Genomic DNA, 14803 nt, shown 5'->3' with positions numbered 1-14803 from the left:
TGCCTCAACCATTCATCTTCTGCTTCCGACATCATACTCAGATACAGCAACACATCCTTTCAGAATCTCACAACTGATCTTCCTCTCACAAAACTCGTAACTTCGGATTATTCCAACTCTCAATTGAAACCTGGAGGAATCGTCAATGACTCAGAACACGTCAACGACAATCCGAAACTCCCTCCTCTATTGCTCAAAACCCATGCAAGAAGACACATACCGACCCTGAAGTTGGCTGCCCAATCATCTTCTACCCTTCCCAAAGTGCATATAACAACCCATACATTTAACCATAAATTCTCAACCGCCAAAACTATCCTTACGAGCCAATCACCTCGAATTTACCATTACAACCTTGAAGAATTCCTAACCACCACAAGGTCTCAGACCAACGGCCACCTGCCATGGAGACGCTCATTCCTTCCTGAACACGTACAACATGCATTATCTCGCTCTGCACCTCGCCTCGATCACCAATAACCCTGGTCTCATGTATCCGCACCGCAAGTCACTATATCCAGTCCTATAACCGCTCTTGAACAAACCTCTGATACTCTCAATAAAATACCCGGTTCTCCCCCACTCAAGGATCGAACCATCACCATTTGGCACACCAACCGTCTATTATATAGACTGTCTCACCAGGTACATTACACTTACTCTTGGAATGTACCACAGAACACTCGATGATCTTCCCGATGGGGACAAAGCAACTCCAAACATCCCGAATCTCTGATAAAGTCCTTGAAAACTTCCCAACGTGACTGCCTCTAGTCATCTTGAATGCCTCAGACCGACACATCGCCGGACACTCCGACTGTCCCGACACAGTCCTGACTCTCAATCTGGAAATAATGCACTATTACGCACATTGTTTCTGATTCCTCGACCAGTCTCCCAACGTCATTCAATCTCTTAGTAACACACTACCATACATCTCAACTGTCACGTAGTAGTCATAACTGTTAGTCTGAAAATTAATGAACTATCACATTCCTCGTCTTCGACTCCCCAACCATCGTCCCATCATGAGAATTATTATGATAGCAGAGACCTCACCTCCACACTCGATATCCATCATAGACAATGGAATTCACCGCCCCAATATGCTCCTCTTGATCACCTGACACTGCTGCTAACATATGCCCTACTATACTCAAATAGGGTATATCCTTGTCCTTGACCATCTCAGTCCCCACTGCTGACCCTTTCATACTATAATACTACCTTGCGGTAGACAAACTGCCCAGATACTGCCGCGAAAGATCACAACCAATGCTACCACACAGGGTTTACCTTCAAACTCAGAAACTGAAAACTCAATGGCTCTTCTGCTTCTCACAGGAAAAGGAAATAGCACAACTTTGGTCATCGAAAGTGACTTCTCCACTATCGGCCGATTGCTCAACTCAGACCGTAATCCTCCATAAAGCACCATCTCTACTCATCCCTGAGTCTTGCGACTATAACTGACATCTCACCAAAAATCTCTTAGAAACTAACTCGATTTCCTTCTCAAGGTATGCTCCATTGAAACTCGTTCGACAGGGCCCTCAGGCCCCACACTCTATCACATCTGATCTCAGTCTAATCAAACACAACGGGATAACTGGTAAAACCAGAAGCACTGACCGCCTCAAACCATGGTACTCGAACCATGTAATCATCTCTCGATCTGCTGCGAATCATGGTACCCGAACCATGTTATATCCTCTCAATCTACTAAGAATCATGGTACCCGAACCATGTTATCTCCTCTCAATCTGCTACTTAGAACTCTGGAACTCTCCCTCCTTCGAGTACGGGTCCTCTGCTTTTAGTAGTACGGGGCCATACTACCTGCCACATCTACCCATACTTTCCACACGGATCGTCCCAAATTTCGTAAGTAGCTACTCAACCATTCTCGATCACCAATCCCGACATACTCGGTCGCCACCGAGCGAATACTCTCCTCCTATTAGCATACTCTTCTAACTACAGACACTCCCTAGGCTCTTCCTAGGTTCTCACATTTCTCTGCCATCAGCTGCTGAAGAAATCCTTATAATGCCAGTTATCTACCTCCTGAATATCATCATATTTACTCGGTACCTGACTCCCATTATCAAGAGTTCCACAAAGCACAAAGCAAGCAACATTTGGGCATCGAATAACCTCCACCGAGACTAACACATCACTCAAGCACACAACTCCACTTGCTCTACTCACAACTCAAAGGCATCACTGAACTCAGGCTGTTTATCCTCTCATGGTATCTAATCACTCCTCTCAGTAGGCTCCTCGAATGCTCATCTAGGTATCTCCCCTAGATTATCTCTCGACTCAGATTTCCTTCTCTAAATGATTCCCGCTAGATACTCTTACTCAGCACATACTCAAGGCACATAACAGATAACAATAATCCCTAGGCTAAGGCATCACAAATCAGACATCTCTAGCCCTGACATGAAGTACCTAGCCTATCCTCTAGCATGCATAAATTATATCTCATAAAGTAAACAATTTTTAGGTATTTTGGGAAATCACCGTTCTGGCTCTGGCTAATTGTACACACTGCTCCTTCTCGTTTTTCTCTTGGAAACTCTTACTTGTTATAGAACAACCTTTTCTTTTTGAAAACTTTTCTCAAATCCTCAGTTTGAGTCCAGACTTACCCGAAGGTGCATCCGAATCCCTCAAATCAAGGCTCTGATACCAACTTGTAACACCGAAAATTTTCAAAACAAAATTTTCATTTAAAATCACATAATTCTCAAAACACATTTCACAAAAATCTCATTTATTAAATTTACAATTCACAACTCCATAATTGTTTGGTTAAAATCCACGATCCTCAAAAACATAACTCTTTCATTGGTGTGTACAATCAAGCCGGTGTCTTCCTGCGATCCTGAGAAAAGCCTGAAACACATAACACATAACACGGTAAGCACGAAGCTTAGTGAGTTCCCCAAAATACCACACACAACTCATTAGCCACTCTAGGCTATAACTCGATAAGACCCTCTGGTCAATGTGTCTCAGAGGGACCCTCTGGTCCCAACTCAGTAAGCTCATAATAACAATACTCAACATCAATCACAAAGACATAATGTAGAATATCAAATACACAGATAATCACAATAAACAACTCAGTCACACAAAGGTACCACTCAAGGTAAGTATAGTGAGAAGACTTACCTTGCAAGCAGCAATCAATTATCCTCAAACTCGAATCTCGAACTAGCCACTGCCTAACACATAGGGTAAATATCTCTAATTAATACTCGATTCTCGACTCTCAATAACCAAATGTTATTCTTCTCTATCTAACTCTCGAAATGGGTAAAAGACTATTATACCCCTCCATGGTCTCCAATACCCATGTTGTAACACTCGTGTTTCTAGCCTAGGCATTAATATTGAGGTGATAGTCTAGGTTAACCTTTGTAACTCATTTTGAAGAAATGAAAATGAATTATGTGAATATTATGTGTTTTATGTGTTTTATGCTTAATTACTAGGAGTTAATTAATTAAGAATAAAAATGAGCGTCGAAAATAAATATTAGATAAAGCCGATATCTATTAAGAAAGTTGTATTGGTCGTGACAAGGATTACAGATATATAAAGAATACCAAAATTCAAGTTATAACGAAGAAGTTATGACCTGTCGAAGTTTCACGACAAAACCGGCACGGTGCCGAATGTCGTAAAAAGTGAGATTTTGATAAACTACTTTTTAGCATTAGTGATCTAAACAAAACTCGTAGTGTTCGTTAAACCGAGAATAGGTATAAAAAGAACGCCCAAATCTGACTTCGTATGAGGAAGTTATGATTTTTCGAAGTTTCAACTTAGCAGTAGACAGCTAAAAACTCGAATTTTAGATCGAGTGATTTTTAGCCGACACGACCTAAACGAGAATCGAAGGTCTCGTCAATAGTAGCACAATGGTAAAAAGACAAACGAAAACGGACATCGGATGAAGAAGTTATGAATTTTTAACGGATTTCCTGTCCCGGTCTGTTAAAAATTATAATATAAAAATTAAAGTTAAAATTAGCCGATGAAGTCTAAACGAAAGTTGTAGAGCGTAATTTTACCTACGCGTGCTCATAAAGAACGTCAAAAACGGAGCTCGTATGCGAAAGTTATGGATTTTTGAAGTTTTGGCGCGAAAATCGAGAAAAATCCCCAAAACCGAGAAATCTCGCATACGTGGACTTCGGCCACGTGTCCTCGCCTCGCATGTGCCACGTGTCCGGAATACTGCTGAGTCATCCGAGCTGCTGAGTCATCCGAAGTGGTCCAGTGAGAAGGCGACGCGTGCCCCTTCCCTCGTACGTCCGAACCTTTGCAGAAGCCACGAGCCCCCCCTCCTCGGATCCGGACTTTGGTCCAATCAGAGGCTGCCAGCGAGGCCTCGCATGCGCAACCCACGTGCGAGCCATAGGGACTACTCTTCGGATCTGCTGCCGCGTGGACTCTTCTCAACCGTTGGATCAGGAGGCTCGCACATATAAATAGGAGGGTGCGAGACCTCCTGGGTATATTTTGGAAAAGTGACACTTTTAGCCCCTAAACCCATATTTCTTTCATTCGAACTTCCTCTAAAGCCCCGGTATCGATTATAAGCCCCGGAATACGCCACGAAGTGCCCGAAAAGCCCGTAAAATTTATCTTTTCGGTTTCGAAGCCCGACCTTCGCAGAGCTCGGTTTCTCAATAAAACTCCCGGTTTTATTAGAAACGATCGTTTTAGGAAACGAATTGCTGCCCGATTATCATCAAAACATGTGAGTGTAGTTACTTTCAATTTACACATAGATATGAAGTATTTACCTTAAAATACATGCTATGTCTAAATATATTAATTGTTTATTTGAGGTGACTGTTGAACATATGTTTTATACAAGTTTTAAACTGTATATGTATTTTATCTACAAATATGTTGGGTAGAACATGGGTAGACGAAATAGTCGGTGTTTGTTAAAATAGTGAGAGGCCTCAGTTCGGTGTTGTTGTTGTTGTTGTTGGCGAAGTCGTCTAACGGAGTATAGATGACGACCACGGACGTTTCTAGACAGTCCAGTGGCACACTAGCAAGTTCGCAACTTGTAGGTGTTGATGAACTAAATGTTCATTGGCGTACTCCAATCCCCCTCATGGTTGCCTTTAGGACATGTATGGCTGAGGAGACCCCTTAGCAGTAGTGTCCATCCCGATGATATTCCTTAGGCTAGGTCCCTTGTGATAGGTGTTTAGGGACGTAAAGTGAGGACAACGGAATGGGTAATCAGGGTTATTGTTGATTGGTGAACTTAATAAGTTTATTATTATTGTGGGTTGAAAACCCTATATGCTCACCAGGCTCTCAAGCCTGACCCACTCAGCTTTTTATGTTACAGGTAGTGGACCCCAAGCATAGTCGAAGGACGATGAGAGATTTTTGGATTATAGGCCAGTAGTTGTAAATAACTGTTGAAAGGCTTATAATGTCTTGTTTATGCTTTTGATCTGTATCGGAACATGACATCCCGAGGTTTTGATAAGAAATGAAACTATACATTTCTTAAAGAAAGGTTTTGATAAACTTTTATCATGTTTTGTTTTGGGGACCAATTCCGCAACATCTTTTAAAAAGATTTCTCTGATTTTATTTTAAAAAGCATAAATTAAATCGGTCTTTTCTGGCCGAGAAATTAGGGGATGTCACAGTTGGTATCAGAGCATTAGTTTAAGCGAACTAAGAAATTGTAGGATTTCTAGACTTAAACTTTGAATGTTAAGTGATGATTGTGAGATGAGTGTGTACCATATTTTAGACACGAGCACTAGTTTATTTTAGGAAAGGTGCCTAAAATGCTTTTATGTGCTAAATGATATATGTTTGCCATATATGCCATTATTTGTTCGGATCTATGATCTGTTGCCGACCGGATCTGGAAACCTTATGTGTGTAGGATTCTAAGCGTATGATTACGAGATTAGAACTAACATGTAATCGTTTCGGAGTGATAAGGGAATTGTAATTTCTAACAAGGATAAAGACCTAAATTCGCCTTATTCGGTATAAAGATTGTAATGGCAAGAACTAGAAGTGGAGCGGGAAATGCAAACAGAAACCAACAACCTCAACCTCAAGTGGTGGAACAGGTGCCTATAGCAGGAGCTGCACCCGAACCCATCACCATGGCTGGATTACGAGCTGTGATTCAGACCATGATGACTGAACAGAGGGAGGAATTGAGGAAAATGTTGCTGAACAACAGGGATGAACCTTCAGTTCCTGTTGAACAACATGAATTAAACGACGATCGATCTGAAGAAGGAAACAACAGTAGATCGGTTGGTCAAACTGTTCCGCTTGTGGTTGATAGAAATAACCACAAAGATAGAGTGGAGAGAAATGGGTGCAAGTATAAGGACTTTATGACTTGCAAGCCATCAACCTTCACTGGAAAAGAAGATCCCGGCGAAGTAATGGATTGGATCTCGGAAATGGAATTGGCTTTCATGACTTGTGATTGCCAAGGCAAGTTACAAACCACATTCGCAGTGCGTCAGTTCAGGGGTAGTGCTGCTCGTTGGTGGAACACTTTGGGGAAAACCCTAAGCCCTAATGAGCCACTGCAACTGACTTGGGCAGAGTTCTTGGTGCACTTCAAGCGCAAGTACTGCTTGGCCCAAAACGTACTTGAGTTAGAAAACCAATTTCTAACGTTGAAGAAGGAGAGTATGACTGTTGACGAATATACGAATAACTTCATAGACAAAATGGAGTTTGCTTTGCGTATTGTCCCAGATGAGCTGGCGAAAATTGACAGGTACGCAAAGGGACTTCCATGGGAGTATGCGGTGCCAGTACGTCAGGCACAAACTTTGGAGGCAGCTATCTGGGCTGCCAAGTCTGTTGAAGATATGATAAAGGGGAGAGCCGCCAACAAGGCTGAAGTTGGCAAAAAGAGAAAGTTTGAAGGAACTTCAGGTTCCAATAAGAAGAACAAATTCTAGAAGACCGGTTCGAGAAAATTCGGAGGTGAAGCCGAAGCCAAGTGGTGTGACAGGTGCAAGAAGAAACATGCTGGGAAAGGCAGCGTCGAACTCACTTGTTACAAATGTGGAAAGCCAGGGCATTATGCCAATAAATGCACCTTGACTAATAACGTCTGTCATGGGTGCCATGAAGAAGGGCATATTTTAAGGGATTGCCCGAAGAAGAAGGATGCAGCAAAGCCCAATCTTCCACCAAAGCCGAAGGCGAGAGCCTTTCAGATGACACTCGAAGCTGCGAAAGAAGAAGCCGATGTCGCTTCAGGTACCTTTCTCGTAAACGAATTGCCTGCCCAAAATTTGTTTGATTCTGGAGCCAATTACTCCTTTATTTCGCATGAATTTGGTAGAAAACTAGCTTTGCCTGTAGATAGACTAGTTACTGCTTTATTAGTCGAGATTGCTAGTGGCAAGTTTATACCTGTTAGCCATCATATGAAAAACATCCTCATTGACTTGGATGGGAATAAGTTCCACGAGGAATTATTGCCTATCGAGTTAAATGGATTCGACATAGTTTTAGGAATGGATTGGCTTAGTGCCAATGATGCCGAAATATTGTGTAGGAAGAAGATAGTAAAAGTAAACCCGCCAGGGAAAGAGTCGTTTATGGTGTACGGAGACAAACGCAGAGTAAAATCTGGAATCATTTCCCTAATGAAAGCCAGAAAGTGTTTGGCCAAGGGATGTACATCATATCTAGCGTTCGTGATCGATGCTCAGAAGGAAAAGAAGGAGGTGCAGAATATTCCGGTGGTGTGTGATTATCCGGAAGTCTTTGCCGAAGATCTTCCCGGATTGCCCCCTGATCGAAAAGTAGAATTTCGTATCGACCTGTTACTAGGAACGACGCCGATAGCAAAAGCACCATATCGATTAGCTTAGTGCCAATGATGCCGAAATATTGTGTAGGAAGAAGATAGTAAAAGTAAACCCGCCAGGGAAAGAGTCGTTTATGGTGTACGGAGACAAACGCAGAGTAAAATCTGGAATCATTTCCCTAATGAAAGCCAGAAAGTGTTTGGCCAAGGGATGTACATCATATCTAGCGTTCGTGATCGATGCTCAGAAGGAAAAGAAGGAGGTGCAGAATATTCCGGTGGTGTGTGATTATCCGGAAGTCTTTGCCGAAGATCTTCCCGGATTGCCCCCTGATAGAAAAGTAGAATTTCGTATCGACCTGTTACTAGGAACGACGCCGATAGCAAAAGCACCATATCGATTAGCATCAATAGAGATGAAAGAACTTATGACACAACTTCAGGAGTTATTGGACAAAGGTTTCATTCAACCTAGTTCATCACCCTGGGGAGCCCCTGTGTTATTTGTAAAGAAGAAAGACGGGAGCATGAGAATGTGCATCGATTACAGAGAGCTGAATAAAGCGACGATAAAGAACAAGTACCCGTTGCCGAGGATCGATGACCTGTTCGATCAGTTGCAAGGATCGAGCTATTTTTCGAAGATCGACCTTAGGTCAGGATACCATCAACTAAAGGTGAGGGAGCAGGATATCGAGAAGACTGCGTTCAGAACAAAATATGGACACTATGAATTTTTTGTTATGTCGTTCGGATTAACCAATGCCCCAGCAGCTTTCATGGATTTGATGAACAGGGTTTGTAAACCATACCTTGATAAATCCGTGATAGTATTCATAGACGATATCTTGATCTATTCGAAAAGCAAGCAGGAGCATGAAAAGCATCTGCGCGAAGTGCTAGAAGTTCTGAAAAAGGAGAAGCTGTATGCAAAGTTCTCCAAATGTGAATTTTGGATTCAAGAAGTCCAATTTTTAGGTCATGTGGTTAACCAAGAAGGAATAATGGTTGACCCAGCAAAGATTGAAGCTGTGATGAAGTGGGAATAACCAAAAAGTCCTACGGAGATTCGAAGCTTTTTAGGATTAGCCAGATATTATCGCCGATTTATCCAAGGCTTTTCTTCGATTGCTACTCCATTAACAGCTTTGACCCACAAAGGAGCTACTTATGCTTGGAATGAAAAGCATAAGGAAGCCTTTGAAAAGTTAAAGAAGAGATTGTGTGAAGCACTGATTCTTTCGTTACCTGAAGGAGTTGATGACTTCGCAGTCCATAGTGATGCCTCTGGAGTTGGGTTAGGTTGTGTTCTGACCCAAAGGCATAAAGTGATCGCGTATGCGTCGAGGCAATTGAAAGAGCATGAAAAGAACTACCCCACTCATGATCTAGAGCTGGCAGCGGTAGTATTCGCCTTAAAGATATGGAGGCACTATCTTTATGGTACTAAATGTAAACTTTTCACTGATCATAAGAGTCTCCAATATCTCTTTAATCAGAAAGAATTGAACATGAGGCAACGGCGCTAGCTAGAGTTACTCAAGGACTACGACTGTGAGATACTTTACCACCCTGGTAAAGCAAATGTTGTTGCTGATGCTCTCAGTCGGAAGGTAAATCTTGAAAAGAAAAGGCCAAGAGCGTTTAGAATTAAAGTTGTCTCTACAATTGTGGAAAGTATAAAGAAAGCTCAAGAGGAAGCTTTAGAGAAAATTGACCGGAAGGAGGAACGTTTGGGTAAAACATTGGTGTTTGATACAAACGGTCAAGGACTGAAGTTATTCAAAGATAGGATTTGGGTACCTAAGACGGGAAGAGTAAGAGATCTTCTGATGGAAGAAGCTCACAAGACCATGTACTCGATTCATCCCTGCAGTACGAAAATGTATAGGGACCTAAAACCCTATTACTGGTGGCCGACGATGAAGCTCGAAGTTGCTAAGTATGTGGCCGAGTGTGTAACTTGTGCTAGGGTTAAGGTACAACATCAGAAACCGTATGGGAGTTTAGAACCTTTGCCTATACCCATTGGTAACTGGGAAGATATTACCATGGATTTTGTGACTAAACTGCCCAGAACAAAGAACGGTCACGACCTGATTTGGGTGGTCGTTGATCGCTTCACTAAGAGTGCGCATTTCATAGCAGCCAAAGAGAAATGGTCTATGGATAAACTTGTGAATTCTTACGTGAAGGAAATTGTGAGGCTTCACCGTGTTCCGTTAACGATTGTATCCGATCGTGACAGCCGTTTTACCTCAAGGTTTTGGAGAAGTCTACAAGAGGAATTGGGTACCAAGTTGTGTTTGAGTACAGCTTACCATCCGCAAACTGATGGTCAAAGCGAACGAACAATTCAAACATTGGAGGATATGCTGAGAGCATGTACCCTAGAATTCCAAGGTAACTGGGATGAACACTTACCTCTAGTAGAATTTTCCTATAATAATAGTTTCCACTCAAGCATCAAGATGGCACCTTATCATGCTTTGTATGGAGAAAAGTGTCGAACGCCATCATGTTGGCTGGAAGCTGGGGAAAAGCAGTTTATGGGACCTAAAATAGTCCATCAGACTGCTGAAAAGTTGAAAATAATTAGGGAGAGGATGTTAGCTGCTCAAGATCGACAAAAGAGTTATGCTGACAAGAAAAGACAACCGATATCCTTCGAAGTTGGAGATTCGGTTTTACTTAAAGTCTCGTCGTGGAAGGGACTTATAAGATTTGGAAAAAGGGGAAAATTGAGTCCAAGGTTTATTGGACCATTTAAAGTTCTTCAGAGGATCGGGAATCAAGCTTACAAGCTAGAATTACCGGAAGAACTGGAGGGTATTCATAACACCTTTCATGTGTATTATTTGAGAAAATTCACAGGAGATGTGCCCGGCATAATTCCTGTTTCTGAATTAAGGTTGGATGAAAACAAGAGGTTGATCGAAGAACCTGAGGCAATCGTTGACCGTAAGACTATGAAGTTGCGACGCAAGATGGTTGATTTAGTGCTTGTGCGCTGGAAACATACGAATGGACTAAATCTCACCTGGGAAATGGAAAGTGACATGATGAGTCGCTACCCGCAGTTGTTTGGTGATATGTGATTCCGGGGACGGAATCATCCTAAGGGGGAGAGAATTGTAACACTCGTGTTTCTAGCCTTGGCATTAATATTTAGGTGATAGTCTAGGTTAACCTTTGTAACTCATTTCGAAGAAATGAAAAGGAATTATGTGAATATTATGTGTTTTATGTGTTTTATGCTTAATTACTAGGAGTTAATTAATTAAGAATAAAAATGAGCATCGAAAATAAATATTAGATAAAGCCTATATCTATTAAGAAAGTTGTAGTGGTCGTGACAAAGATTACGGATATATAAAGAATACCGAAATCTGAGTTATAACGAAGAAGTTATGACCTGTCGAAGTTTCACGACAAAACCGGCACGGTGCCGAATGTCGTAAAAAGTGAGTTTTTGATAAACAACTTTTTAGCCTTAGTGATCTAAACAAAACTCGTAGTGTTCGTTAAACCGAGAGTAGGTATAAAAAGAATGCCCAAATCTGACTTCGTATGAGGAAGTTATGATTTTTCGAAGTTTCAGCTTAGCAGTAGACAACTAAAAACTCGAATTTTAGATCGAGTGATTTTTAGCCGACACGACCTAAACAAGAATCGAAGGTCACGTCAATAGTAGCACAACGGTAAAAAGACAGACGAAAACGGACGTCGTATGAAGAAGTTATGAATTTTTAACGGATTTCCTGTCCCGATCTGTTAAAAATAATAATATAAAATTAATGTTAAAATTAGCCGACCAAGTCTAAACGAAAGTTGTAGAGCGTAATTTTACCTACGCGTGCATATAAATAACGTCAAAAACGGAGCTCGTATGCGAAAGTTATGGATTTTAGAAGTTTTGGCGCGAAAATCGAGAAAAATCCCCAAAACCGAGAAATCTCGCATACGTGGACTTCGGCCACGTGTCCTCGCCTCGCATGTGCCACGTGTCCGGAATACTGCTGAGTCATCCGAGCTGCTGAGTCATCCGAAGTGGTCCAGTGAGAAGGCGACGCGTGCCCCTTCCCTCGTGCGTCCGAACCTTCGCAGAAGCCACGAGCCCCCCCTCCTCGGATCCGGACTTTGGTCCAATCAGAGGCTGCCAGCGAGGCCTCGCATGCGCAACCCACGTGCAAGCCATAGGGACTACTCTTCGGATCTGCTGCCGCGTGGACTCTTCTCAACCGTTGGATCAGGAGGCTCGCACCTATAAATAGGATGGTGCGAGACCTCCCGGGTATATTTTGGAAAAGTGACACTTTTAGCCCCTAAACCCATATTTCTTTCATTCGAACTTCCTCTAAAGCCCCGGTCTCGATTATAAGCCCCGGAATACGCCACGAAGTGCCCGAAAAGCCCGTAAAATTTATCTTTTCGGTTTCGAAGCCCGACCTTCGCAGAGCTCGGTTTCTCAATAAAACTCCCGGTTTTATTAGAAACGATCGTTTTAGGAAACGAATTGCTACCCGATTATCATCAAAACATGTGAGTGTGTAGTTACTTTCACTTTACACATAGATATGAAGTATTTACCTTAAAATGCGTGCTATGTGTAAATATATTAATTCTTTATTTGAGGTGACTGTTGAACAGATGTTTTATACAAGTTTAAAACTGTATATGTATTTTATCTACAAATATGTTGGGTAGAACATGGGTAGACGAAATAGTCGGTGTGTGTTAAAATAGTGAGAGGCCTCAGTTCGGTGTTGTTGTTGTTGTTGTTGGCGAAGTCGTCTAACGGAGTATAGATGACAACTACAGACTTTTCTAGACAGTCTAGTGGCACACTAGCAAGTTCGCAACTTGTAGGTGTTGATGAACTAAATGTTCATTGGTGTACTCCAATCCCCCTCATGGTTGCCTTTAGGACATGTATGGCTGAGGAGACCCCTTAGCAGTAGTGTCCATCCCGATGATATTCCTTAGGCTAGGTCCCTTGTGATAGGTGTTTAGGGACGTAAACTGAGGACAACGGGAATGGGTAATCAGGGTTATTTTTAATTGGTGAACTTAATAAGTTTATTATTATTGTGGGTTGAAAACCCTATATGCTCACCAGGCTCCCAAGCCTGACCCACTCAGCTTTTTATGTTACAGGTAGTGGACCTCGAGCATAGTCGGAGGACGATGAGAGATTTTTGGATTATAGGCCAGTAGTTGTAAATAACTGTTGAAAGGCTTATAATGTCTTGTTTATGCTTTTGATCTGTATCGAAACATGACATCCCGAGGTTTTGATATGAAATGAAACTATACATTTCTTAAAGAAAGGTTTTGATAAACTTTTATCATGTTTTGTTTTGGGGACCAATTCCGCAACATATTTTAAAAAGATTTCTCTGATTTTATTTTAAAACGCATAAATTAAATCGGTCTTTTCTGGCCGAGAAATTAGGGGATGTCACACATGTTGACCAAACCCTAAAGTCAACAGAAGTCAAACACGAGTCAACAGTCCATGTTTTACCCGACTCGTCGAGTGCACTCTTACGAATCGTCGAGTCCCCTCGTTTCCTCAGAAGTCTCAAGATAGTCCAGCTCAACTCGTCGAGTTAACCCCCAACTCGCCGAGTTATCTCACAATCAAACCCATCGGGACAAACCCTCACCGACTCGTCGAGTCAGGCAATGGACCCTCTGGACCTCACAAGGTCACAAGGTCCAGATCTGAAGTCTAGGCCTAGAAAGGGACTCCATGCACCCATATCTCAACAAAAAGGTGATAGAAAGCCCTATTCATCAAAAAATGAGATCTAATCATCACAAGGAGAAAGGTGGGAACTTTTTACTTTCTCCAGAAGCTCTTGGACGAAATAACACTGATCCACTGGCCCCCTTCTTGTTCCTTGATGAATCCTCCCTTCCTCTTCAAAAGAAATGAACCAAAAGACCCCAAAATTAGCTCCTTTCACACTCTCTAGCTCAAAAGGACGTTAGGTTTTACTCTTAGTGAAGGTGAGCCGCAAATGAGGCTATAAGTTCCCTTATATAGGCCCCAACCCCCGGGAAATTAGGGTTTCTCTGCCCAGCACCTACTCGGCGAGTCAGCTCTCTAACTCGTCGAGTCCACTCATTAAATCCCCGCTGGCAACTCGGCCCTACTCGGCGAGTCGGACTCACGACTCGTCGAGTCCACTCATGCAACACACATTAAGGTGTACGAAAGTACGGATGTTACAGGACAAGAAGCCTAATTCGAGAGATGGTTCAGCGAAACCAAAATCGGTCAGGTCGAATTCATCTCAAGGACTGTCCTCTAGCTTACACTTGCGATTCAAGTCTAAATCAAAAGGTAGTTCCATTTCAAAATCAAATGTTGAAGCACCCATTAGGTTAAACAATAAAGTTCTTAAACCTAAGTACCAATGGGTTCCCAAAGGTCACATTTCAAAGTCGTTCAAAATTCTTGTAATTTCTTTATGTTCCTTATCTGATACACATGATATGTCATGGGAAAGAGTATCTTGCAAAGATAGCAAAGGTCAACCTAGTTTCAAAATGAACTGGGTTCCCAAATCCAATTAATCCCGCACTCTGTGCCAGAGCAGCTATGGAGGAATATCATCATACTTCGGTATGTTGATAGTGGTTGTTCCAGGCACATGATAGGAGCCATCTCTCATTTGCATGACACTAAGATTTTTAATGGAGAGCATGTGTCCTTTGTGGGAAGGGAGAAAGAAAAGATCACACAAATGGGGACCATATTTAACGGCGTGATGAATTTTGAATATGTTAACTTCGTTCCGGAATTGAAAGACAGTTGAGGCTGAATACGTTGCTGCTTATGCTTGCTGTTCTCAGGACATCTGGATGCAACTTCAATTGCTGAATTACGGTTTAAATTTTCTTGATACTCCTAGGTTTTTCCTAAAATGATTCGTT

This window comes from Lactuca virosa, chromosome 5 (assembly GCF_052849685.1).
Source record: "Lactuca virosa cultivar CGN04683 chromosome 5, Lactuca_virosa_CGN04683_v6, whole genome shotgun sequence".
Classification (NCBI taxonomy): Eukaryota; Viridiplantae; Streptophyta; class Magnoliopsida; order Asterales; family Asteraceae; genus Lactuca; species Lactuca virosa.
This window is presented reverse-complemented; position numbering follows the sequence as displayed.